Source organism: Tyto alba, unplaced genomic scaffold, assembly GCF_018691265.1.
Source record: "Tyto alba isolate M040663 unplaced genomic scaffold, T.alba_DEE_v4.0 Super-Scaffold_1, whole genome shotgun sequence".
Classification (NCBI taxonomy): Eukaryota; Metazoa; Chordata; class Aves; order Strigiformes; family Tytonidae; genus Tyto; species Tyto alba.
In genome coordinates this window covers 23676593-23702405 of record NW_024881261.1, presented here as the reverse complement: position 1 = coordinate 23702405, position 25813 = coordinate 23676593, and the positions used below count along the sequence as shown (strand labels likewise).

At 38.5% G+C, this 25813-nt stretch overlaps 1 protein-coding gene across 4 annotated transcripts in view; it reads left to right on the top strand.

The window, feature by feature from the left end:
- The first annotated feature begins 6518 nt into the window (after positions 1-6518).
- The window catches only part of USP54 (ubiquitin specific peptidase 54), a 107317-nt gene continuing 88022 nt past the window's right edge, over positions 6519-25813 (top strand). The window contains exon 1 of one of the 4 annotated variants that reach the window (XM_042799510.1): positions 6519-6811. The gene's annotated coding sequence lies outside the window, so the exon portion shown is untranslated. The remainder of the gene's footprint in view (positions 6812-25813) is intronic. The other 3 variants (XM_042799467.1, XM_042799407.1, XM_042799133.1) reach the window with 3 other exon arrangements.

Below are 25813 nucleotides of genomic sequence, written 5' to 3'. Positions count from 1 at the left end.
ATGGAGACTGGTTTGGAATTCTCTGTGATGGTGCCTTTAGATCAACATTTCCTCTTACAAACAAGGCTAAACAGCTCATTTAGAGGGACAGCTTCCACCGAGGTACTTTTAATTTAGGAGTTTTTTCTCCTTGTCTGGAAATCTCTGCAACAATGTATTTGATTTTTATTCTCTTTGGATAGCTATGTGGTTGACTATTACACTCCTCTAAAAGGCTACTGCCAGGGCTACCCTGAGATCTCTTAAAAATTGTGCTAATAATAACAAGATGCAGAAGTAATGAAAAAGTACTTTCCTAACCTTTCTGCTGAAATGACTAAATAACATTTACTATATATTCTATTAAACGATTAAGATGTATCCATAACTCAGTTCTGTGAGTAAACTTAAAAACATTAAGGCGGTACTTTGATCTTCTGAAGAACATTTCAACAAAAATGAGAAAGGTTGTCTTTTTTGACATGTTCCTATGAAGTATTTGAAGTCTTAGTTGAAAACAAATCCTCAGAAAAACTTGTTTTGTTTCTTCGGATAAAATGGACTCAGGAATTAGTTGAAAACACATTTCCCTCATCAGTTTCCTTTTTTCATGCCTACATAAACACATGCAAATTTCACTGCTGAAAGACATTTAAATGGGAAATTCTCAAATTCTACTGAACTATTAGTTTATTTTGTATTTGTTCTCTGTCTGGAGATAAAGTTGCTCTGTGTTTTCCAACATTTTTAATCAATCTAGCTTTTTCAATTGCATTGTAAATAAGTGGGATGGATTTCTTTTCCAGTTCAAAAAGTATTCTAACTATATTACAAGAATCCAGTCTACAAAGAGAATGTCAGCAGTTCAGCAAGACAAATGAAATTTCAGAGAAAACTAGGTGATACTAAGCAAAATATTGTCCCACCACATCTGAGCATGGCAGGCAGAGCTCAGTGCTGGTGACAGGGTCCATCAATCATCTCAGACATGGTGTGGGGATGAATCAGGCACAGGGGCCATCCATGGTATCTGGTCAGGAACAAAAGGAGACATGGGTGGACAGAAGCTACACTGTGCATCCAAAGTCCACCTGGGAGACAGGATAGCTCCAGCACAGGTCTCAGGTCCAACCAGCAGACCAGAGTGCAAGCCAGCACCCCTACAACGCAGCTCGGACAAGGACCCCAGGCCCAGGACTCAGCTTAAATGGGCTTTCTGGGCCATAAGTGGGTTGAAAGTCCCAGGTGAGGCTGATCAGGGCAACTAAGGGCTGTTGGTACACACAGGGCAATGTTACCAAAATGTGTGAGAATTCCAGAATAATCACATCAATCATTTGAGTTCTACTGGTGCATAATAAAAAAAGGACTAAATAGAATAGGACCTTAAACAGGCAAGGGAAAGGTAAGAAATACAGTGCCGAAATAGCACAGTGCTCTCTGGTGGTGTAGTTTCAAAGTTCTCATGTACAAGGAAAGCAGCAGCATCCAGCAAGTAGGTCAAAGGACTGGATATATACCCAAAGCCCTTTCTGGTTCATCATGTGCTGCTGAAAGAGAGTTTTTGCATGTGCATTCCATTATCCCAAACCCTAAACAGGGATAAAAAGTTGCAATGTGCTTGGAATTAGTATTGTATCACTGCAAATTATTAATTATATTGCTATAATTCATACTTATGAGAGGATCCTTCAGTTTTGGTAAATTTGCTTAACGAGGCATATAGCTCTTCTTTTACCAGTACACTTTCAATCTCAAATCCTGTCAAGCAGAATTTATATGCTTTTATTTCTAGTACAAAATGAGAAATACAGCACTATGTGTTGTAGAACATTTCAGACCACTATTGTCTTGCTGTTTACGTAGCTTAAGATACATGCTAGTTTAGTCATTATTCAAAGTAACGTTAAAAGTCTCAAAAATAATTAATTTCAGTGAGGCTTACAGCTACTGTAACCAGGGCAGAAGTTTGTCCAAAATGATCTAATATTTAAGAGGAAGTAAGTAACTCCTCCTGCTCTTTGCTTTCCTTGGGCTATGATGTAGACTCAGGGGAATTGCCTATGTCAGAGAATTATTTATATCGGGAATAAGAGGATTTTATAAGATTTAATTACAGTGGATTTCCCCCACATACTGGGAGCTACAGAATAGAAACTCAGTCATCTGCTTTTAAGCAGGATCATCGTAGTTAGAGATAAAAAAGAACTAACAAATTATTGAGTCCATCCTCTTGTAGAGGCAGGCTACAGTTCCCTCATAGAGGATGTACTGGATATTAAGCTTATACTCCCTGGAACAGCAGCCAAAAATCCATTTAATAGAGAGGGACTGGCCCATGAAAAACAGATGGGATAGAATTTTGTGATGTTCAGATCTTTCATTCAGGACAAAAAGTTCTTATATTTTTAGTTATTTACAGTGTTATTTTTAGGAATATTATTTTATAGTTTCCAAGCTTTGACATGTTTCTCTCATGTAAGCCACACTGAAAATGTATAAAAAATAGTGCCCACATTCTAATGTACAAGAAAGATGTTTAACAAAATCTCAGCAATACTATCCATAAATATGGACTCATGTTTTAAAATCTTGCCTGAAGTTATATCTGATGGCATAAATATTCAGCAGGTAGTAGCACAGTAGGTATGTTTTTCTGTGTTGTGCAGAAAATCTTCCATCTGACTGCAATGTATTCCCTAATCAAAGGTTTTGCATCTCATAATTGTCCCTCTCATGTGAGCAGCTTGCCATTAGTGATGATGATGATATAATTCATAGAACTAACATCTGGAAATTACATTTGATGTTGTTATTGACAGAGCATTTAGAGGAGATGGCTTTGTCATTACGCTTAGTGACTCTGAAATAAAATCTGGAACAGCTTCAGGCTGTTAGGAGAATATGGGCTGTGTTTTGTTTGACTTTTTTTTTTTAATCATATTGTGAATACATAAAATGTATTCACTTCTCTTATACAAGATGGCAGGCACCAGACAGGCAAGAGCCTGAACACGATTGTTCTGTTACAGAGCGGAGAGGTCTGCATGTGGCCATCCCTCCATGAGAAGTGCTGACTTGTGGTACAAGGCTTGAATATCCACTGCACTGAGGTTTTTTTCTTGTCTGCAAGTATATGTTATCTTCTATAGATGACTGACGCAGGTGCAATCATCTGGCAAGTGCCCCACTTCCAAAGGACAGCCCTTTGGCACAAGAAGCTGCTGTTAGCACTTGTCTGGCAACTTACAGGGTTCACTGCTGCCCATCAGCAGCCTGTGTTCTAATTTCTCTTGAATGTGTATTTGAAAAGTTTGCAAGCCAGCTTGCTGGCTCACAGCACAGTAATACGTTTAGATGCAATCTCATCTATGCCCAAATCCTCAAATTGCAGGTTACAAACTAGTTTAGACAAGTTGCCTGTTCTGTCTTGGAGATGTGCCTGACCAGGACCAAAGATAATCAAACAGAATTTGCAGACACATGCAGAAGCAAGATTGCACACATTTTGAGGAACTTTTGTGAACTGCTGAGTATGTGGGATTTGAGACATTATTAATTATATTCACGGCATCATATATCTACTAGTAAAAGTCTCTTCAGCTAATTTAATCAATTAGCAGTGCATTTATGCTGTACCTCTTGATCTCTATGTATTTAACACACAGTGTCATCTTCCCTCTGATGATCATCATCTGCTTGCAGTACAGTTTACATGACTTTTTAATGAGTGTAAGTATTTGCTCAGATATATTGTGTTAATTAAGCAGGAAAAGAGAACTACATAACTTCTCTGAAGCAATGTTCTTAAATGCAACCTAAACTCCAATCAGCTTAATAAACAAATTTTCAAATATAAACTCTTCCTTTAATTTTCAATTATACTTTTTAGAAACATTCTTTATACCAAAACTTGTAATGCACATTTTCCAACTTTTTAAAGAAAACCTGCAGGTTCTTTATGTTTTGACCTCCTGATTAACAATAAAAACCCACAAAATGTTTTGTGAAAGGAGTTTTAATTTAAAAACCTGTTTTTCATTTAAAGAAAATTCTATCTGGTATACTTTCAAGGAGAACTGACACAAATAAATTTGCAGACAGGGACCACTACCCTTTAAAAAATAGGAAGACGTTACAGGTATAGCTCTAGCTAAAGTTATAATGAACAGTTGCCTTTCAAAAACTCACAGTGAACAATTAAACACATAAATGAGGTGAGATTAATTTAGGGTTATAAGTAGTTTTTCTAATGCCAAACCAAAGTAGTTATTCCTCTTTGTTCTTCTAACAAGGCTTACTGGAAACACTTATTTTTGGGAAATTTGGACAGGGAAGACACAAACATACTACAAAAGGCTGACAAAGATCTCACCTCTTCTCAAGCTCAGATATAAGCCAAGGGCAACACCACTGTTTTACTCCAGGTCCCCTGCATTTGTAGCTGGGGAGAAAAAAATCATACAAGAAGGGTACTAACAGCAGTGAAGAAGGCTAGCCACTAAGCAGTGCCTTACTTGTGCTCCAAAACAACCCTCTACATGAAAGAGTAAATAAGGACTCTGCAGACTTCCCCTTCTTACCGGGGAAGTTCCTGCCTTAAGCAACATTCTCAGTATACATCATTCACTGCAGGAAAAACAAAGTGGCCCCTGGAAAGAGGAACAAACAAATGAGAAACTTTCTGCTGGCCAGTCTAAAGACAACCTATGGGCCTTATCGCGCAGGACCTCTCCTGCTCACAGTTGCTATACAAATTCAATTCCACTGAAGAGCACTTCAGTCAAACTCCACAGTGCCTGAATCAGATGAGTAATTACTTCCATATTCTATTATAAAAACAGCCATACTTTAATGGGCCTGAAGCTAACAAGGATTCAGGGCTTCATTATATCTACTGTCTCTAAATGTTTCTCTTAATTATCTTAGGCCCCTAAGAGAGGATTGAGGCCTTCCTTATTTGCTTGCTTTCCCAGTATGATTGGCTTGATTCGCAAACTGAGACTAAAATGGGATGGGAGGTCACAAGAAGTAAACAAGCATCCTTCCAAATGCACAAACTTTTTTTGGTATTGTTTTAGTGGTGTTAGAAATGCTATATTAACAGCAGTGATACAAGCATTATTGCAGACACCTTTATATACAAACAGTATGCTTTAAGTGTTTGCCCTGGGCAGAAAAAAAGGTGGTCCCAGTCCTCCAGGCATACTCTATGCATATGGTATACCACTGACAGCATACCGGAATTATCAGAAGTTGATAATTCTGGCATATGGGAATACAACTTTTAGATACAGAACATTATGCACCAACTCACTCACTTCTCATATGTAAAAACGGGGCTCAACAACTGGATAAAAAGAATTTCCTCTGCAACTTACAGAGCTGGTGGCACGTCTCTAAGGATTGTTACAAAAGACATATCTCTCAGTTGCTGGGATCACTGAAACACAAGGGCAGAAAAGTAAGCGTATTAGTCCTCATGTCTTCATGTTTCAGTTTGAGTAATTAATTACATTGTTTATTTAGGGTGCTAACACTGAGATATCAAATGCTCATAGAAATGGCCATCCCCTCAGTCATCTTCAGATTCTCTTTACATACATGATCCTGAATTCATAGAAAAGGATCCATTCATTTCAGTGGGCTTGAAATTCCTATCTCGGATATCACATAAAACACCAGTTAATGTTATTACTAGCACTCTGCACTGGTGACAGGAAAATCACATGCTGCTATGTGCAGCTGATGCACATAGGGAATGCGACCTTAATATTAATTTTACACCTTGTCTAGTATTCAGAAAATCAAAATACAAATTTGTAAAAGACCTTATTCAAATTTCCCCTGATCCTGAGATGGCCTAATTCACGCCTGAAATACTTTGATGGATGATGTTCAACATATGATGCTATGGCTCTAACCTGTGAGGAAACCCAGCTCGCACATGAACTACAAGTAAACTTTTGCTAGACATGCACATGTTGGATGTTACCTTTGGCTCCAGTCATATCCCACAGCTATCACAGCCCATACTTTGCCATTGCTGAGATTATACACTCTGCAAACACACCTATTTATTTTCTGGCAGGAAAAAGGTGTTTCTATCCAGGCAACATTACCGATCAAGCTCTGCTGCATCAGCTGCAGGCGCTGAGCCGCGGTAAGCTGCTCCAGGCGCACTGGCCTCGGCGCTGCGAGCCGCGGCCGCCCTTCGAGGCCGGGCCGGGCCCCAAGCCCACCCCGAGCGGGGCTTCCCCCGGCGCTGCGCCGGCCCGGCTCGCTCCGCGCCCGGCAGCCACCGACCCCGAGCGCAGGAGTCTCCGCAGACTAAGGCGGTTTAGCGGGACTCAGCCCCACGCACACCCGAAATTACTCCTAGCTACGACCCGGCTGCCCGCCAGCACGGGGGTTCAACACACCCAACACCTCTCGGCCCTTCTGGGACGGGGCACCGACTTATGCCGCCTGCTCTCCGAAGCGCCCCGACCCGAGGGAGGGCTGCCTGGGCGGGGTGAGGGAACGCGAAACGGCGTTGGAGAAACCAGACCAGACCGAACTGAACTGAAGCGGAATAGCTTGGACTGGACTGGACTGGACTGGGCTGGGCTGGACTGGACTGGGCTGGGCTGGGCTGGGCTCCCTCAGCCCTCTCGCGAGAGGAGGCGCCCCCCGCCGCCGGTGCGGCCCGCGGCTCTCGCGGGACGATGGCGCCTCTCGCGAGAGGCGGGTGCCGCGGCTCCCCGTAGCTATAGCAGCGGGGGATGAGGGTGGCTGAGGGGAGGGGATGCTATGCTATGCTGCGCGTTGTGGCGGGATCCGACGCCGGCAGGTAGGGACTCACCGCCCCGGGGAGGGGCTCGGTCTAGGGTCTGCCGCCCTCCCGCGTCCCGCCCTTCCCCACCCCGTGGGCTCCCGCTGCGAGTGTCCGGAGCCGTCTTTACCCTCGCGGTGCCGGGCGGCAGCGGGGCCGCGGCTCTGGCGGCGGGACGGGACGGGTCGGGTGCGGGCGGGCTGGGTGAGGGAGCGGGGCAGTCCGTGCCACGGCGCCGGATCCACCGCTCTCGGGAGTACTTGGGATTGTTTCCCGCCCGTCCCATCCCCTCAGGAAAAAAAAAAATGCAAAGCAGCCGATAACCGGTGGCTTGTTGCACGTGTCTGGGGACCCTCCGGTGACTCCCAGCTCTGTAAAGCGGTGCAGCCCCGTATGTCCACATGGCCTGGCCTCTGCTGGTGGCGCGGCAGCCAGCCCACGCGTGGGTAGGCTGCGGTCAGCAGGGTTTCTGTGCTGAATGCCAGCCGCGGCCCCCATGGCCTGACCTCCGGCTTAGTTGTAAGTGAAGGGCCCCCTCTGCATGCCTGCAGCTGGCCAGCTTTAGAGGAGGAAAGGAGTATCAGCTAGAGAAAAAGGATACTAAGTATAAAAAGAAAGGAGGCTAAAAATGTCTTTTATCAGAAGGGATCTTTGAGATTAGTATCACTGATACTGCATTATGTTGGTTAATAGCTCAGACGTGGTCAACTGCTATTAAAAGTAAAACTTGCATAGGAACTGTTGGTTAGAAGCTTCTCAGTTATACTAGTATATTTACTCTGTCGGTGCAAGGTACACAAAAGCATGTTCTTTTTATTCTTTCTAAAAAAATCAGAAGCTGCTTGCTTTTCCAGGTTCTGATTTTGCTTGAAATCCATCGTTCGGTAGGAGGATTACAAGTGAGGATTCGTGAGGATTACAGCCCTAAATAGAAACCATAACAATATGCACCTTCTGCTTTCAAAAAGTTGCAGACACAATGGTTTTCTGGTCTTTTAGCTGAGTGAAGTTGTTGTGGGAGTTGTACTGGCTGATTGTGTGTATGAAAAGAAACCAAAAAGCTTTTCAGATTTCAGAACAAATTCTGAGTGTTACAATCATGAAAAAAAATATGTGTGTGAAATGGGAGGAAAAATAGTTGTGTAATTTCTTATGCAGTTTGAAAGAAAGAAACATCTACTGAAAACAGACCTCTCTAAGCTCGTGCTTTTCAGAGTTGAAAAAGAAAATCTACAACTGACAGGTTTTGTGCTGCAATTTACTTGTCATTGAATAGCAGTTTTGGAAAACAATTGCAACAATAGCAACATAGATAGGCTTGTGAATATTTCCTGAGGGAAAGAAAGTACTGCTGTGCTGAGAAGTAAACTGGTGAGGTAATACATGACTTGAACATGACAGCATTTAAAAATAATTGCCAAAAATGTATAATGGGCCAAAAAAAATTTGAATGAGTATTTTGAAATCTGTTCTCATTTAGGAAGTGATAGAAATAATAATTTCAGTAGACAGGATACTCTTTAAATTCTATTCTAGCATATAATCAAGAGTATATCTAATCAAGCATGCTGCATATCATTCAGACTGAATTAAAGAGGAACATTTCCCCCTGCCCTGGTGGTGCCAGCCTTTTGCCACAGTGTTGTTGGGGTGGGGTGAGGGTAAGGGTGTACTTGATTTGTCTGGTACTGACAAACTTACTTATAGTTATCCCAGAGAATTTTGAAATTTTTCTTTCTTTTTGCTAGTGACAGCTGTAAAAGCATTTCAGTTAATTTCTTCAGTCATTTTGAGTAAAAATTATGTCAGTTCTTCTGTCTGTTCTGGGTTAGCAGTCTATTTTGAATCTGTAGTCACGAGTTCATTAGAAAGGATAATGGGAATTTAAATCCTTCTTTATCCAGTCCTGGTGATGTTATTAGGCATTAAGCCTTCTTACACAAATTTTCATGGTGAGTACATGGAAGAGAAAGTGTTTATTTCCCAGTTTGTGGCGCTTCAAAAACTTTGTTACCTAGAGATGAAAGAATAGTGGCAGAGCTCTTAGGTATCCTATTATTGTAGTTATAGTAGATTCTATCTACAGTAATCAGAATTTAGCTTCCATTGTGTTTGAGTGCTCTATAAACATATCTATATGAAGAACTGTTGCGGCTGTCCCATATAACTTTTAATGCAACTATGCAAAACACAGCAGATGATACAAAAAAGAAACTGAGATAGGAAGATGAAAGAAAAATAGTCACAGCTGTTCTTTTTTAAAATCTGCCCGTCTTACTGTTCAGAACCAATAAAAGTCTTATAATAAATGTGCGTCTTGGTACCTGTAGAACTTACTAGTCTGTTCATTTTTCTTATGCAACCTTCTGAAATTAAAGCCCTTACACATCCTTCAGTTTCCTAATGTATGTTCCACCCACACTGATTCAAGTAGTTTATTTTAATTTGTTCTCTGAAATACTCCACTTCTTGCCTTTGTTTAAACTTTGACTTAATTTCTTCCTTTTCTATCAGTAGTGGCTGCAGTCACCCTTCCAAAGTTACTGTGTATTTCTGTCACTGCAGGTCGTTTCCTAGCACAGATATGCAGTGTTTGATGGCAGAGGGGCACTGCAAGAAATCTTGTTACTGTGAAGGAATTTTGATTGTCTTGCACGGATCTCTCTATTGTTCCTGTTAACTGCGTGTCAAGTAATAGGCAGACTTCAGTCTTTAAGATTTTGCCTCCTCTATGGACAGCCCCCTTTGAGGCTTGCACCCCATGTGTGAGACTGCGAGGAGGAACCATAGCCTAGCTGTAGTCTGGACACAATATAGAAGTCTCTTGTCTTACCATGTCTTATCATGTCTCTTGACAGGCAAGTTTAGCATGCAGTTTGTTCCTTCTTTTCTCTCTGTTATGTCACTTGATGCACAGGGTTTCCTGTTCTGTGACCTGAGAAAGTTAAAAGGTTTGGGTGGATCTCACCAGCCATTGTCTGTGAATCACAGGACTAGGGTTTGGCTAAACTAGGGTATCACTTGGCTATGCTACTCCGATTTTATAGCAATAGACTGCATGCCAGCTCAATCATTCAGCTTGCTGAATTTATGTGCAATCATTCAGCTGGAAGGTTAACCTGTTGTGGCTTTCCTAAAGTTACAGTAAGTGTTCTATTTCTGGAGTTGTAGGGAAAGGAAATAAAGACTTCAGTATGTTATCAACACCTTAGTGAAATGAAGGAACCTTTAAGGAGGGCAGGAGGTTCTTACTAAAGTTATTTTTTCCACACTTTTCGGGATTTATGGACTGTGTGTATTCTGTTGTAGTTTTAGGAGTAAGGTTTTGTATTCATAGAGTGTAAAACTTCCAGTATATTTTGTTGTCTAGTGCCCTAAATATGTGAAGTAAAGGTGATCTTAAAGGTGCTATATTAAAACTTGGTGTATCTATTCACTTCTGTAACAGTTATCACTTGGTAAAATGGAGAACTGTGGTACCCGCAGAGTGTTTGCTGTGATTGTTGCCAAACTATTAAGAAGCAAAGGAAGAGGCTAGACTTATGATTTTGAGGCTTAAAACCATCTTTATTCAAATTATGACAGCATGCGGAAAGTTATGTGCTGTTATGGACTAATCCATACATTTTTTATCTAACGTATTTATGAAGAAATGCTGTAGAAATATGACTTCTCTAGTGTCATTCATAGTCACTTGTAAATAAATCCATTTCTGAATCAAGCCCATCTGGAGGAAATACAGTTCTTAAGTGTTGCTGCTACAAGTGTTGTTAAATATTTTGGCTACAAATACATCATAACAAAATGGTTATTAAATTTGATATTCCTTTTATAGAGTACTGTGACCATTTTCTTCATAACCTTCAGCCTTATGAAATGCATCTTTAAACAAGATATCCAAAGAAATCTTTAAGCAGCACTGTGAAATTTCCATTTTAAAACTTGTATATTGGTGTCTTCTTTCTTGTCTTCTTTCTTTAGTAATAAAAAACCAGAAAGCTTTGTACTAGTACAGAGGTAATTATAATTAGGTATCTGAGAGGCAGAAGTAATCTTTATCCACAGAATGATGTGCTGTGCTACTGGTGGTGTAATTTTCATTGTTCCTCTGGCATTCTCCCTAGGTCCTGGTCTGGAGATGGTGCTTGAAGAGAAAAAATTAGTTCTGTCTCTGTTCAGTTTTTTGTTACTTTGCTGGGGTGAAGCTGTTTTCAGGAATGCAAATTGTAATGGTGAATTTTGAGTTTGATAGGAACGGGACTGAGCCTGACAAATCAATTTGCAAAGGCCAGAGCTGTTAGATGATATTAGCTTGCCTTCATTACCAACCAGTTTAGATTTGAACAATGACCTAGAGGTGAAAAGCTCAGTATTGCATTACCAATCCTCTGATCTATCCATATGTTCTCTTGTTTAATGTCCCTGTAGTCCTCTTAAACAGAACATGAAGTAAATACTGAGCATTGTTTGCACTTCCAAATACTAGAACAATGTCTATGCCAATTGTTTGCTGTGCATATGAGGACACGGATGTTAAATATAACAACAATTTCTTACACTCTCTGGCTTTTCATAAGAAACCCTCATACAAATCCAACCATATGGCAAAACCCATCATTTTCTCAAAACCATTAATGAAGAACCTATTGCTACCATTAACAGGAAAATGAATCCACAGCTCTAAGTAGCATACTGGGAGTTATTAATAACCTCAGGCTGCTGCTAAGAAAATGAACTTAAATGAAATATCATTAGAAACTGAGTCATCCCACCAACACTTCTGCATGTTGTATCCAGGTTTGTATTTATCTATGGAAGCCTTTTCAGAGTATATTATTATTACATGTCTACTTTGTTCTTCATTGAGTGTCTTCATTGTGCTCAATGCTGAAAAAAGCATAATGAAAAATTATTTCCATGGAATTCATAATTAGATTTAACAAAATATTTGAAATATGCAGGTAGAGTGCACAATACGTTTTCCCATTCATTCTGAGGTAAGAAGTTTCTAGGCAACCTACTTAAGAGGAGGAGGTCAAGAAATGTAAATAATTGTCCAAGTTATTCTCAGTTTGTAAGGCTATTAAAACAAGTTACCATCTGCAGGTCACAGTTTCTGTGAGCTGCAGAAATAATAAAATTTACATTTGTATGTATTTGGGTTGCCTTTTTATCTCCTTATCCTTTCTCCTTCAATCCTTAATCCCATTCTCCTCCATAACAATGGAGTGTTGTGGATAGTCTGTACTGATTGACCGGCTGCCAAATCAAATAGGTAGGAGGTGAATTTTCCTACTTCTCCCTCACTAAAAGTGCAAATTGGGTTTTTTTCCTCTACCTGACCATCAATTTTCATGTAGTTCACAGGAACATAACTATCTTTCAGATATCTGGTTTTTTATTTCAGAATGTTGGACATTGGCCAACTGATTCAAAAGATGTTGAAACAGAACTGATTGTAGTCAGATGCTTCTGTGGACAATAAAAATAATTCACTCTCTAGTTACTAACGAAATTAGGCTTATGATCATGCTGTCTGATGTATCTTTGGTCTTGTTTGTTTTCTCCCCCTTTTTCAGTTAGAACATCCCATTTAGAGCAGTATCTTCCTTTTTTGCATAGGATTTCTGGAATACAGGATGTGATCCCTATCCGTTTTGTCATTTTTTCCTGCTGCTTTGATTGCACTGCACTCATTTCCCAGGGGTTCTGTCATTAAAAGCAAAATGTCTGAATCTTTATGGGTTTTTTTTGGGAATTGCAGAAGTCAGGTTTTTAAAACTTATAAATTGTGAATGTTTCCTGCTTTTGAGCATCTCTCCAAGCCTGAAATTATGCCATTTTATGTTGCAGATAAGACTTCACTGAATTGTAGTTGGCTGTGAAACTGTAACAGGACATGAACCCTGGTGATCTTTTGCTTAATTATTTTGCAATAGGCCCTGGCTTGTTACATTCTGCCACAATTGATTTGATGTGTGGATTTGATTGAGTGTGCAGTCCTTGAATTTGGAGGCTAGAAGCCTTGCTTTTGGAATGACTTTCCCCTGTCATCTTTTACAGCTCCAAAAATTCAGACAGTTAAAGCTCAGCTGCTTTCCCATTCCATTTAGTTCGGAACAGTGAATGTGGGTTTATTGTAGACATATATTTTTAAAATGTAGTCAAGTTTACAAAATGTATAAAGACTTCTTGGCACAAAGGTAAGTTTTTATGAGTATACGCACTGCAAATAAGCAGTAAGTAATTGCTGGTTCAAAGGTTAATAATGTTAAAGGCAAAAGCAGGTAAGATGAACTGTAATAAATAATGATCACATATTAGTGTCTTGTCTAGAATTATTTTTTATGGTAAAGTTTGTCTCACCAAAATTTATAAATTTATACAGAATTACACACTGTATACTGGGGGCGAGAAGGGGGAACAGTTCACACATGAGAAGCCTGTAGGGAATCAAGGGAGACTAGCTTTTTTTTTTTTTTTTACCCTCCTCCTATCTGCATGAAACTTGTTTTGGCATTTTACACTCTTGAGTAAAAGCCAGCTAGCTTGTTCATTTCTATTAATTGGTAAAATATAAATCGGTATTTGTAGTAGATAATATGTGGTGCATGTAATGCTTATGTTTTTATTTAAAAAAAATGGTATGTGATTTATTGAATTTTGACTTTTTAAAATAATGAATGGACTAAAAATATTTAAGAGTGATTCAGGCGTGGGAGACTGGTTGAAGAGGAGGAATCTTCTGTAAGTATTTCCACTAAATGTTAAAATAAATGTATTTTGGGAAATAGTTAATCAGTAAAGTGTGTCACAAAGCAGAGGATAGCAAAAGACTTTCTGATCCTCCAGCTGTATTCCGAGTAGAATGGATTTATAAATGGATCAATAAACAACAGCTAATGCATCTCAGCATATCAGTACATGAGCTGTACTGTGACATGGAAACAGGTTAATGTCCTCACTAGGTCTGCATGTTATTCAAGAAAATAGGTCATGGTGGGGGAAAGGGAGGAAAAAATTTTAAAATCCCCAAAACGTAAAAGACCCAAAAGTGTTGATTATATACTCTGCTAGGTTTTAAAAATTTTCCATTATACTGTACCTGAGGCATGCTAATAATTAGACAGCAAAACTTCATAAAACTTGTGATTAGTAAACTGCAGCATTCTCTGTGATGTCTATTATGGACATTGTTACACGCAACAAATCTGTGCAGTACTTGTATTGTAATAGATGATATCTGGGGAGTTTATTTAAATACTTTTGAAGTATGTTAAAAAAGGCAGTGCCAACAAACACTTTAGGATCCTTTGATTACGGATGTTTGATGGATTTTAAATATAGAATTATTTATTTTTCTCGGAGAGAACCAGAAAAGAATGCTGCATTGTGAGCTTGGCAGTGCTGCAGGATGAACAACAGTTTTCATTGAAAGTGCTGTTTTTAAGGTGCTCTTAATTTGTTTAAATTCTCAAAACTAGACAACTTCCACAAATTTTTCAGGGAAGCTTTTTAAAACATCTTTTTAGACATTTGTCTTAAAATGCATTGTTTCAACAGAATATAACTTTTTTATTAGCAAAAAGGTATTTACATTATCTTCTTTTAGATAGTTGGGCTTAAGACTGTAGGTTTGATATGGATAGCCATCTTTTGAGAAGAAGTACCTTCTGTTGTGCAAATGTATTTTCTTAAAAGGGAGATCTAGGAAGGTAGTTTAATTAATTTAGTAATATATTTCTTCAATCAGACCATTCAATGTTGTTGATAATTATAGCAGTTATTCAGCTGTATAATTATCACATAAATTAACGTATTTACCACTTCTCCATTGTGTTTCTCTCTCTTCATCTTTTGCTTGTGATGGGTTCTCCTCTGCATGTTTGTCTGGTATTGGAGCCGCAGCCTGGAAGGGTACCTGGACAACTCCATTGTAATCAACTCTTGCTCCGGTAGGATCCAGCAGTGTTCACAGAAGATGGCAGAGTCTTGTCATCTTTACCAGAACAGAGAGCTTCTCAGGCTTAAGGATAGAGTGACTTTTTCAAGTTAAAGCTGCTTTTTCTGACTATGTAGCTCCAGGAACGTTTCTAGGCAGAAGCAGCAGTACAAGGAAGATCTATTTTTCAGTATTATTTTGCAAAGGAGTACATGAGGTTTTGGGAGAGAAAACGTGGAAAATGTTTGACTGTTGCAGCGTCATGCCCAACTGAATTGCTTAATTCTGCTGTGAAGAATATTACTTCAAGTATCAATTACAAAATTATATCACTTTTTCCCTCTGTTAAGGTGTGTGTGTACTGTTTGTGCAGGAGTTAGGACTGATATATAATTTATCAATAAATTTTAACCTTTGAGATATTTTATCCCATGTATGCATAGTAAATAAAAAAATACATAAAACTGATTGAACAAGAATCCAAAGCCTAAAATAAGATTTCTAATTAATCCTAAACTCTTTAAACATCTTTGGATGTTTTTTTATTTTGTTTTTCACAGCAGAAAACATTAAATAATAGTTTGGTTTAGTATTGTTTTACTGCAAATTTAGCTGTTTCTGGCAGGTCTGAAAATGGTTATGCTAGCTGTAGTGCTGCTTTCCACATCTCTACCCTCTCACTTTATTTTGATGGTATCAATAAAAAAAAGTGCAACAGTTGTTCCTGGACTTCCCTTCCTTTTCTTATTCCAGCTTGCCTGGAATTCATTTGAGTAATTACATGAGTGCTAAATGCTGGGGCCTGAATTGTTATCCAAAGATGTGAATGAATTATGATATTCATCTTGTCTGTAATTGTGTATGGCCTTGAGTATGAATAACACTCAAATATCAATAAGCACTTTGATAAAACAATGGAAATGCTGTTCTTGAGCTGAACTCTGACAATTCTCAGTGGCAACTCCTTGTTTTCTACATACTAATTTTTCACTTCTGTGTGATACTGGCTTATTGAGCTGAAATGCCAATAGGTCTCTGTTTTTTATAGGACATAATAATGTCTTCATTTTTCCAGTCATGCTAATGTCCTCATTTGGTTTGTGAAAATCAAACTGATTTTGAATGAGAGGCTGTACAGTCTTTATCCTTAGAGGATTTTAAGACCCAACTGGATAAAATCCTGAGCAACCTGATGTGACCTCTTAGTCATCCTCTGAGCATGAGGTTAGACTGGAGACCTCCTCTGGGGTCCTTTTTAGCCTCAGTTATCCCGTGATTCTGATTTACTTGTTGATCACACTCATCTTCTTCAGCATTCTTTGTTCGAAGCTGCATGAGCTGATCATTTGGAGCGCTCAGTAAATTCCTTCAGTAAGAATGGCATCACGTGAGACTGAAGAATTAGAGGCACCAGCTCAGGAAGAAAAGGAGTGCAGTGAAATTGCTGCCCAACTGTCCTGAGAAGCAGATGAGGACATGGGCAGATTAACTCCTGCTTTGAAGAACATTTCTGTGAAGATTTAGTATAGATCAAGCCATTTTTCTAAGAGGACTTAACCAAACGACGGAATTCTATGATCTAAATTTTAAGAAATTGTGGAGGAACTTGGCTAAGGAAATATTAATTTTTGTACAATAAATAGAGGATTCTGACACACTGCAAAATATTCAGAACAAATTCTCGCTGTTGGTAGGATATAGCATGACTTGGATATAATGCACACAAAGAAGAATTAGAGCAAGGGAGCCAGCACACTCTTTCTCCTAATAAAACTGAGACAAAAGTTCAGACCTACCAGATGAGTTTAGCATGGCTTACAAGCAGGAAATCACCAAGGCACTGTAAAATGTGCCTGTTGCTGAGCTTTTTGCTTCAACTATACATTTTTGGTTGTGTTTGTTGTTGTTGTTATTGTTTTTTGGATTTTTTTTTCCCTTGGATTTTTTTTTTTAACTGATCTAAAGAAAGACAGAAAGAGACCAAAAAAAAATTTTATTTAATTGCATTCATCTGTTAAGCAGTCTGAATTGCATAAATGTTTTAAAAAGAATAGCATTGTCAGTTACTTTTCAGTCTTTTATAAGAAAGGATGTATTTAGATTTAAAAAAAAAAATCTTCAGGATATTTTTTTTTGAGGCTGTATAAAAAAGATTCCTTTTGTCTTCAGAGTAGGAGTTACATCATGAGAAAGTTTCTATAATTCTTCCTATCATAATTTATGCCTCTATAGTATAATTAGTATAGTTTTATGAAGAGGTTAATACCTGCTTAAAGTTACAGTGGGGAGGAAGAAAACTTATTTCTCTATCTAGTAGTAATATTTTCTAGATGAAATTGGTCCTAGACTTACATGAGGTCAGTTTGTTTCAAATACTCATTTTACATTTTCATATGTTATCCTTTGGTGTAGCAAGGAAGGAGGAAGGTAGGAAGGGTGGAGGAAGATCAAAAAGTTGGTTTTCATTTATGTATTTTCAAGGAGAGCTCCAGGTTCAGTGCCTGACTGCCACAGCTGAACTGCTGGTGCTGCATAGTGGTGTTCTGCATGGCCGTGCCAGTTTGCCAAATTACTGTGATGTGAGGTAGGTGCTGGCAGTGCTTTCCAGTGTGAATGATGAAGTGAGATCCAGCTGCTTGTTTTAGACTGCACACAGTTGGTAACTGAAAAGCAGTTAAACAAATAGCTTGCTCGTCACTTTCCCCCACAATGATCTTCTGTCTATCTACCCCCATGATGACTGTAGGCAATAAATAGAATTTTAGCACATATATTAATGTTTGAATTTTCCTTCCTCTGCCCATTCCCATTATTTAGGTGTGTAGTCATGCAGTTTTAATTCTGCCAACATTCTTTGCTCTTAAAAGAACAAAACAAAAAACCCAACAGCTACTGAATACAGAGGAAAGTGTTGTCAAATGAAATGAAGCCTCTTCCATTCCCTACTTTTTTATGTGTATCAATGTGTTTGGTTAGTGTTGTTTTTTTAATTTGTTTATTTTTCCTTTGTCAGAGTGGGGAGAAGTTGCCTTAGCGGCTTACCAAAGGAATTTCCATTGACTGATATTCTCACATTAATGAGAAGCAGTGATGATGATTTTGATGCACCAGTTAAGGACTGGTGAAGGCCAACTATGGGCTGTTCTAAAGAGGTTGTGGAAAAACTCTTGATCTTCAGGAGGGTAATAAACCCTCAGTCTCTTTTAATGAAAGCCAGGATTTTTACCTTACCATCCATAGGTGCCCTAGCTCAGGACAGCATGAAGGCTCTGGGTTACTAGTTCTGCCCTTAATAGTGCTGTCTTTAATCCTTCACCTCACAAGCAGTTTACCTTTCCAGAAGGAATATAAAGAGTAGCACAAAGTACTCCTTGAACAAGAAGTATGTTTGCAACAGTAGCTGATATGTGGGACTTTCCATTACTCTACAGAGTATTTGTCTTCTGTCCATGAACTTCTGGAAAACCATTCTTTGTGGTTTTCCAATCAGCTTTCACAGAGGATTTTGTTATTAATCTTGTAAAAACATAATAATACTAATGGAGCACTACACAGACCTGTCTAGACAAAGCTAATCACTTGAGTTCAGGCTTTTGAAACATGGACACTTACAACTTTTATTAGTAGGCACTTCCTGGAAAAGCTAATGGTCAAACAGCTGTATGCGTCAATTTTTTTCCTTCTGTCTGGGCTTTACAAAATAAATGACACACCTGCAAAATCTATTTAATTAATATTTCCTTCAGGTGTTCAGCAGTATTTTTTGGCTATAATTATCCAAATGACTCTAGAGAGGGAAAATTATATTCTTCTGCCTCACTAGCATCCACTTAAATGTCTTGATTTCTGAATTTGGGGGCAGAGGGGGAAGCATGTGTATGTGTTTGCCTGTCATCTGCATGTTCCTTTGGAAATGCAATGCCAAATCCAGTGATTTCCTCTAAGCTTACTTGGACTTAACATCACAACTTGTTTATCTTATTGCCCTGTTGGCAGATTGAGATCTTTAAAATCATGGTTTTGAAAATTGGAAGTTGGAATAAGAAAACTATATCACTGCCAAAAATCCATTTGACATTTTTATGAAGAAACCTGTTTTCCTAGAGGAAATACTGGCATCTTTGTGTACTTCCAAGGCAAAATTGTGTTGGAGATTCTTTAGTCATTAGGGAAGTTTTTCCTCTGTTGCACTAGGATCTTATCAATGCATACTGGCACTACGGAATTTATTTGGAATTTGGAATTTTGACTAGGATAACACAGAGCAGCATTTGTCATCTTTTTAATGATGTCTGTTCTGCTGCTTCTAACACTAGAGTAATTTCTCTCTTGCAGACAGAAGTTTCTCCCAGGAAAGAATTTCTGTGACTTTGGTGGCTTTTGCTGCCCTAGGCAGCAATCCAGGTTTGGAAATACAGACATTTTCACAGCCGGAATCAGTCCTGTTTTCTTACGCTGTTTAAATTTCAGTCTTGTGAGTCTTTTATTCCCATGGAATGAAGTGACAGGAAAATAGGTTTGCTGGTACCTTCAGATTTCTGGATGCAGCCAGGACGCCAGCATTGAAAGCTTTGTGTTATGAATGACGTAGGTTTTATCTGTCACTTGACTGCCTATTTAGTTATGTTTTGATCAGAAATATAACTCTGCATAGTATAAAAGATAATCAGGTAGAACTGCTAGGTAAAGTATTAGAATGCATTTTTGTAATTGTGTTAATTTGCAAGATGTACTAATAAAAAAACAACAATATTATGTAAGTATTTGGGGAAGTAAATTGATGTGGCTTGCAAATTTACACTTTATGCAAGTTCTGCATCTTTTATAAAGTCCAATGATATTGCTTGCTTACTCATCTATTTCAGATCCTTTGCAGTAAGGAGAAGGAAAATACAGAGGAAAGTATAGAAGAACTTGAGTCTGGTGTTTTGGTTTCAAACATTTGTGAGCCTTAGTACTGAGTTTGCTCATTATATTTGGTCTTCATGGCCATCTCAATGAAGACCATAAGAGCTACCATTAATTAGACCAAGAATTTGCTTAACCCAATTTCTTATTCTGGTGGTATTTGGTAAGGGCGTTCTCTGTTTGGCATTCTCCTCCAGTTAATGCATGTTACATTTCTGAACTTTTAACTTTTGCCACCTTGTTGTTTTCATTAGTTACTCCCCAGAATCACTTGGTTTTTAAGCTATATGGGATCTCTCCTCCTTGCCCTCAATTTTATGGCAGGGTGGTAAGTGGTCATTCTTTTATTTTAGGCTTATACCTGTTGCTACCAATGGTCATGTATTTAGACCTAATATCATACCTCCTTTATTGTCTTTCTGTGTTGGTAGATGTGGAGAATGGTTAATAGAGGAAGGAACTCTGCTTGGTGCCTCTCTGTGGTTGCCTCATTTAAAATTTGTTCTTCGAGTTGACTTTTTCTTATTGTTTGTCCCCAACAATCAGTTGATAATTAGTTGTCTTTGTTTTTATGGCTTTTTATTTCTTTGGTGTGTTTTTTTTTTTGTTTGGTGTGGGGTTTGAATTTTTTTTTCTTTATCTGTTTTGGCTTTCTTTTTTTTGGAAGGGCTTTTGGTGCAGGTTACATTGTTTCCTATTGTCAACTGTGGCCTAAAGATGATGTGTAGAGGAAGATTATGAAAAAAAAAAAAAAAAGGCATGTCTAAGATGTGTCTTGCTTTGTTTGTTTTTTATCTTTCTGACTGTCAGTAGTTTAGGGGTATCCTGAACTGGATCTAGATAATAATCTGTAATTGCCTCTGATCAACCTGTCCTCTGTTAGTAAGTCTAGTCTTTTTGAACCAAATTGTTTTTTGACATAGACAACATTCTGTGGTGGGGAATTCCACAATTTGTTATGTAAATTTGAATGACTGTATTTGTTTTTAAGCCTGTTACCTCATAATTTCTTTGCTTTCTAGGTTATAGTATTATGAAATAATTCAGAGTCGCTTGTGATATAAAGACCTCTATTGCAGTCCCCTTATTCCCTTCCTATCTCCTCTTCTTGTTTTCTTTTGCTGTATCTTTTGCAGTTATATCTTAATATATAAAATGTAGAAGGGTGTGGTGGCAGGAATTATATAAAGAGTCAAGCTTTAGAAGCACAATGGATTTATGCATATACCTGTTAATTTTATGTGCCCCGGGAAGATCTCAGTGAAGTCTGTGTACAAGACCATGTAGTCTACAGTCCTTGATAACACAAATTTTTCAGCACGTTTATCCAAAGTGCTGAAGCTTTGCTCTTTGTGGGGGAGGTTAGCCCTTGCTGGGAGTATATTTGTGTTTAATGATCCCATTGTGTTCTATGCAATTGCACAGCTTTCTAGGTTGCATGTGGAAGGTGTTCTTAGTGAGACAGTATGTTGTCTAACTTGTTCTGTCTTTGCCTTGGCTCTAGATTAATTCTTGCTGTGCCCAATTAAGCAGGGATAACAAACATCTGTGCCTGCAGAAGTAATAACGTTGACAAAAGTTGTGCGTACTCAGTAAAATATAAGCACGTTTTTAAACAGAGCTATGGGCATGATCTGATTTTTTTAAGAGGTAATCAGTTTAAACTTTGCAGTTTCAAAGTAGGCAATTTTTAAGTTGCAGAGCTGTTGACCCATCAAAGGGGAAGCAAGTAGAAGAGCAGGCTGGCGAGCTCAGTTTATTGGGAAATACTTAAGGAAGGAACATGCACAACTTCTTAGCTTCAGTAATATCTTTAGGTTTACCTTACCCATTCAAATAGTAACTGTTGGTGGTTTGATACTATGGAAAAAATGACAGCACTTAAAATTTTAGAGGAATGAGAATTGGACCACTACAACATTTGTTTCCACTGAGTATTTATTACATCAGCATCTATTCCAGCCTTCCCTGTCAAATTTTATGTAGCTGTTTCCCAGGCTTAAATGTGTTAGAATTGGGATCAGCTGCTTAATATGGCACCAATCCCTTGCTTGTTGTGGTGGATGTCTAGAAACAAGGCTTCCTCTAAGAAGCAAGGGGCTGAGGATTTCTTTATTGTCTTTGTTATGTAAGCAGGCAGTATTCCTTTTACTGTTGAAATTTCACATTAATCTAGGTGAAGTCAGTTCTCAGCACATTTTTCACCTTTTTTTTTTTTTTTTCTTTTCAACAAAATTCTGGTTTGAATCTTTCAGTGCAGAGATTTCCACAAATTTACTTTGGCATGGTATCATAAGTAGCTAAAATGGATGGGCACAGAGGCTTGGCTTATTGGAGGATGTTAGCGTAGTACTGGGATTAGAATTTGAGTGTTCAGGCTGTTCCAGTGCTGTCACGTCTCCAGTTCAGTGAGAAGAGGACCCAGATCTTACACGGCCTATCTTCTTACAGAAATAGTTCTAAAAATCTGTTAACTTCTACTTTGGGGGGGCGAGTTCTTGGAGGATACACAAAGCAGCATAACGAAACTACGTTACAATGAATTTTTATGAGTTAGCAGATGATTTTGCTAATGTAACTTGTATAGGTATCTATACACAAGAGAGAAATTAGATTTAATTCAGAAGCTCACCTGCATAGTTCAGGCTTTCTCTGGACATAGATTAATCAGCAGTAACTATTTCTTGTTATGGGTCCTGACTATATAGATGGGATGCAGCTGAGCTTGCAGCTAAAACTAAGCATAAACAAACATTGTGAATACACACTGTACTAACCATTAAATTTCTCTTAGTGAATTGTTAAACTAAATACAGATTTGGATTGAATTCCATTGTGGTTGAGAATAGAGCATAGAAGCTAATCATATAGCAGGTAGTGAACTAGATATGAGAGCTCTTCTTTCCACGTTTAAAGGCAGTATTAGGAGCCTGTGTCAATGTGATTTTTTGTGTCAATGGAAATAGCTGTGACATGAAGCAGCAGTGCAAATCATGTCTACAAGGTGACACATGATTAAGTTATGGTAGCTATAATAATTAATCTACTTCATGTAAAAGAAAATGGAACACAGTTGTTGCATAATGCCTCTTTCAAAATATACTGAATGCCAGCTCACTTTAAATTGGCCAGTAAAATGCTAATAGTGATTAGTATTAGTGTTCAATATTGCTAAGAAGTTCAATGAAAAGAATAGTAACATTTGTAACATCCTTACTAGTTTCCAAAACATTAATCTTTTTTAAAAAGTGTGCCTATAGCAAAAAGCAAGCAAGCAAGCAACCAACCCCCACCCGCCTCAGTCCCACCAGCTGAAGCTTGAATATTTGTCCTTGTAAATTACTTTGCTTCATCAGGAAAAATGTGGTAACCTGTAAATTGGTGACTGAGCAGTTGCAATGTACATTTTTCTTTTGTTAGTATATTGTCTGAGATTTCCCTTGAGTATACATGGTTAATTCACTAGTGGTTTATACTAACATGTTTTGCTTCTCATGGTAATTGGACTAGAAGTGCATTAGCCAGTTAATGCAGTTCAGCTGATTGACAGTATCTTGTTAAGTCATGATAAAGCAGTGTTTTAGCCTCTTCCCTCTGTGGTGGACAAAGCAGGGTATGTTTGGAATGGTACTTTTTTTTTTTTTTCTTCAAAAACATTATATGTATTACATACACATGTATTATAATGAAAGTCTATTGTTATATACGTTAATTTGGGGCAATGACAGTAAGTAACTTTTCTAAATGTAGTGGTGTAACAATGTAGGAATGTACAGAAGGGTTGCTGGTTTTGTGCACTGTGCTATCAGAGCAAATAAACTGCGAGAGCCGGAGTGTCTGTAGGATCATCTGTGTCATACTTAATCTTGTTTTTTATCTGCAATCCCATATATTTAGTACATGTGAACAAAGTACGTGCCTCCGTATCCAACCCAGCTCTATTTACCTAGCTGGGTGTACAGAGACAGATTTTGTAATTGGTGCAGAAGCGATGCTAATATGCAGCAAACGATCTGCTAAGTAGTCTTCCCTAGCTGGTGTGATTGTATCTGGATCACAAAGCTCTGGTCTGTTGCTGTTACTGTCTTACTGCAGATCTCTCTGTTGCCGTTGAACTAGAAATGGCCACCCCGGTAAGAACTACTGCTTCCTTCTCCCGGGACCTTGTCTTGACCTTTGTGGGAGGGCTGCACAGCCTGCAGGCAGCCCTGGAGCACTACTGCCTGCTGAGCTGCCCTCACTGCAGTGTTCTTTTAGCTGCCAGTATATCCATGGCTCTGTAATGCGGGGTTCTTGATAGGCAGAACAATTTTGTAAGATGTACTTTAAGTATAATGAAAATATCCTCCAAATATTAGCAGAAAGGAGTATAAGTGAGCAGCAGTTAGCACAAGAAGGAAATAAAAAGCACAGAGGACGTTTAAGATGGATTCCAAATCCGAAGCAAGATCTTTTACATACTTTTTAGTACTTGGGTAGGCTAGGCTATTTGTTAGGCTGGACCCGGTGAAATCAGTCCTTTGACACGTTAAAGAAAAAAAAAAAAAAGTGAGGGAAGCTATCTTGGTACCACTAGCTGCTGTTTGAGATGCTGGAAGACTTGAAAGTGAAAAGGAGAGGTGGGGGGAAAGGAGCTAGGAAATTATAGACATTCCTCTCTTCTTCCATATTTTTGAACAAATTCTTGCACAAAGTATAAGCCTCTGGGAGATAACAAGAACATAGTCACAACCACCATGAATTTAGGAAGAGTAAAGCGTCATGCCAGTTTTAATTTTCTTCTGTAACATGACAATAAGGCCTGTGAATTGAAAAGAAAAGGGTGAATGTTAGTATTTTCATGTTAGTGAGTTCTTTGGCAGTTTCATGTGATAATTTTACAAACAAATGAAGAAACACAGCCTGAAAGAAACTGTTGTAGAGTAGGAGCAAGACTCATTGGATGACTATGCCTAGTAGGTGGCTATTAATGATTGTCTGTCAAAATGAAATGGTTGTATTGAATGTGGCTCTGCCATGGTCTGTTGGGTCTGTACTCATTCTGCTTCACCTCAGTCTTTTTGTTAATGACCTTGATGATAGAATAGAGTGTGTTTACAGAATTGATTCACTAAAAATGCCCCCAAAACTTGGAGGGAATTTCTATGCATAGGACACAGGTTTAAGAGTACAAAATTATTTTGAGAAAATTGAGAAAATCTTTGGAGATAAATAGGGACAGATTGAAGTTCTACACTTAACAGAAATTGTGAAATACAGAGATTTAGGGTTAGGGAACAAGTAATTATGAGATAATTCTCCAGAATTCCTGATGTTGCAAAAGGGCAAATGTTATACTAGGAGATAAAAATGTGAGTATAGGCTATGAAACATACAGAACAATCTTGTTTTATCTATGGGTAAGTCCTCAGTTCAAGTGTTGTGGCTGGTTAGGGCAAATTCCCCAAGAAAATACAGCTCATCTGAACAGAGGCAATCCAATCCAATATATAATCCAATAATTAGAGGTCTAGAAAATGGGGCCTAGTGGGAAAGACTGAAATACTTTGAACCAGGGAGAGCACTGCAAGGCATAATTTTTTGTGTGTGTGTGTATGTAATAGGCTATTTCAAGAAGGAAGTAAGTTGTCAAGTGTAAGGCCCATCCATGAGAGGTAGGGTAAGACAAGTGATATTGAATTGTTGCAAAAAATGCAGATTAGGTGTTAGACCAGGAAGATCTCAATTTTTGAGATAACTGACTGTTGTTTCTCATAAGGCATTTTCTTTATTTAGCTGTATTTTGAATTACAACATTATTTTAAGACAGATGAACAGTATGTATAGACTTTTTGGAATGTTACTGATTAAAAAATGAACAGTTTGTACATGGAGACAATTTACCCTGACATGGTATCTACTAGACAAGATGATGAAGCAGACAGCCTCCATATTGCCGGTCCTTATACTTCTAATGTCCTCTAACTCAGTAGCCGTCATCTTATTTTTGTTGGTACCTCACTACATAAGTACTAGGTATACCATACAAGATTTTCAGCTTGTTTTTCCTATCAGCAGGCCCTCGACAGGGTCAATTTTATTCCTTTTTCATTTTCATCATGACTTCAGTTGTCAGTCCAGCACTGTGGGGACTCAACATATTATTATCATAAGAAAATAAGGAGTGTACT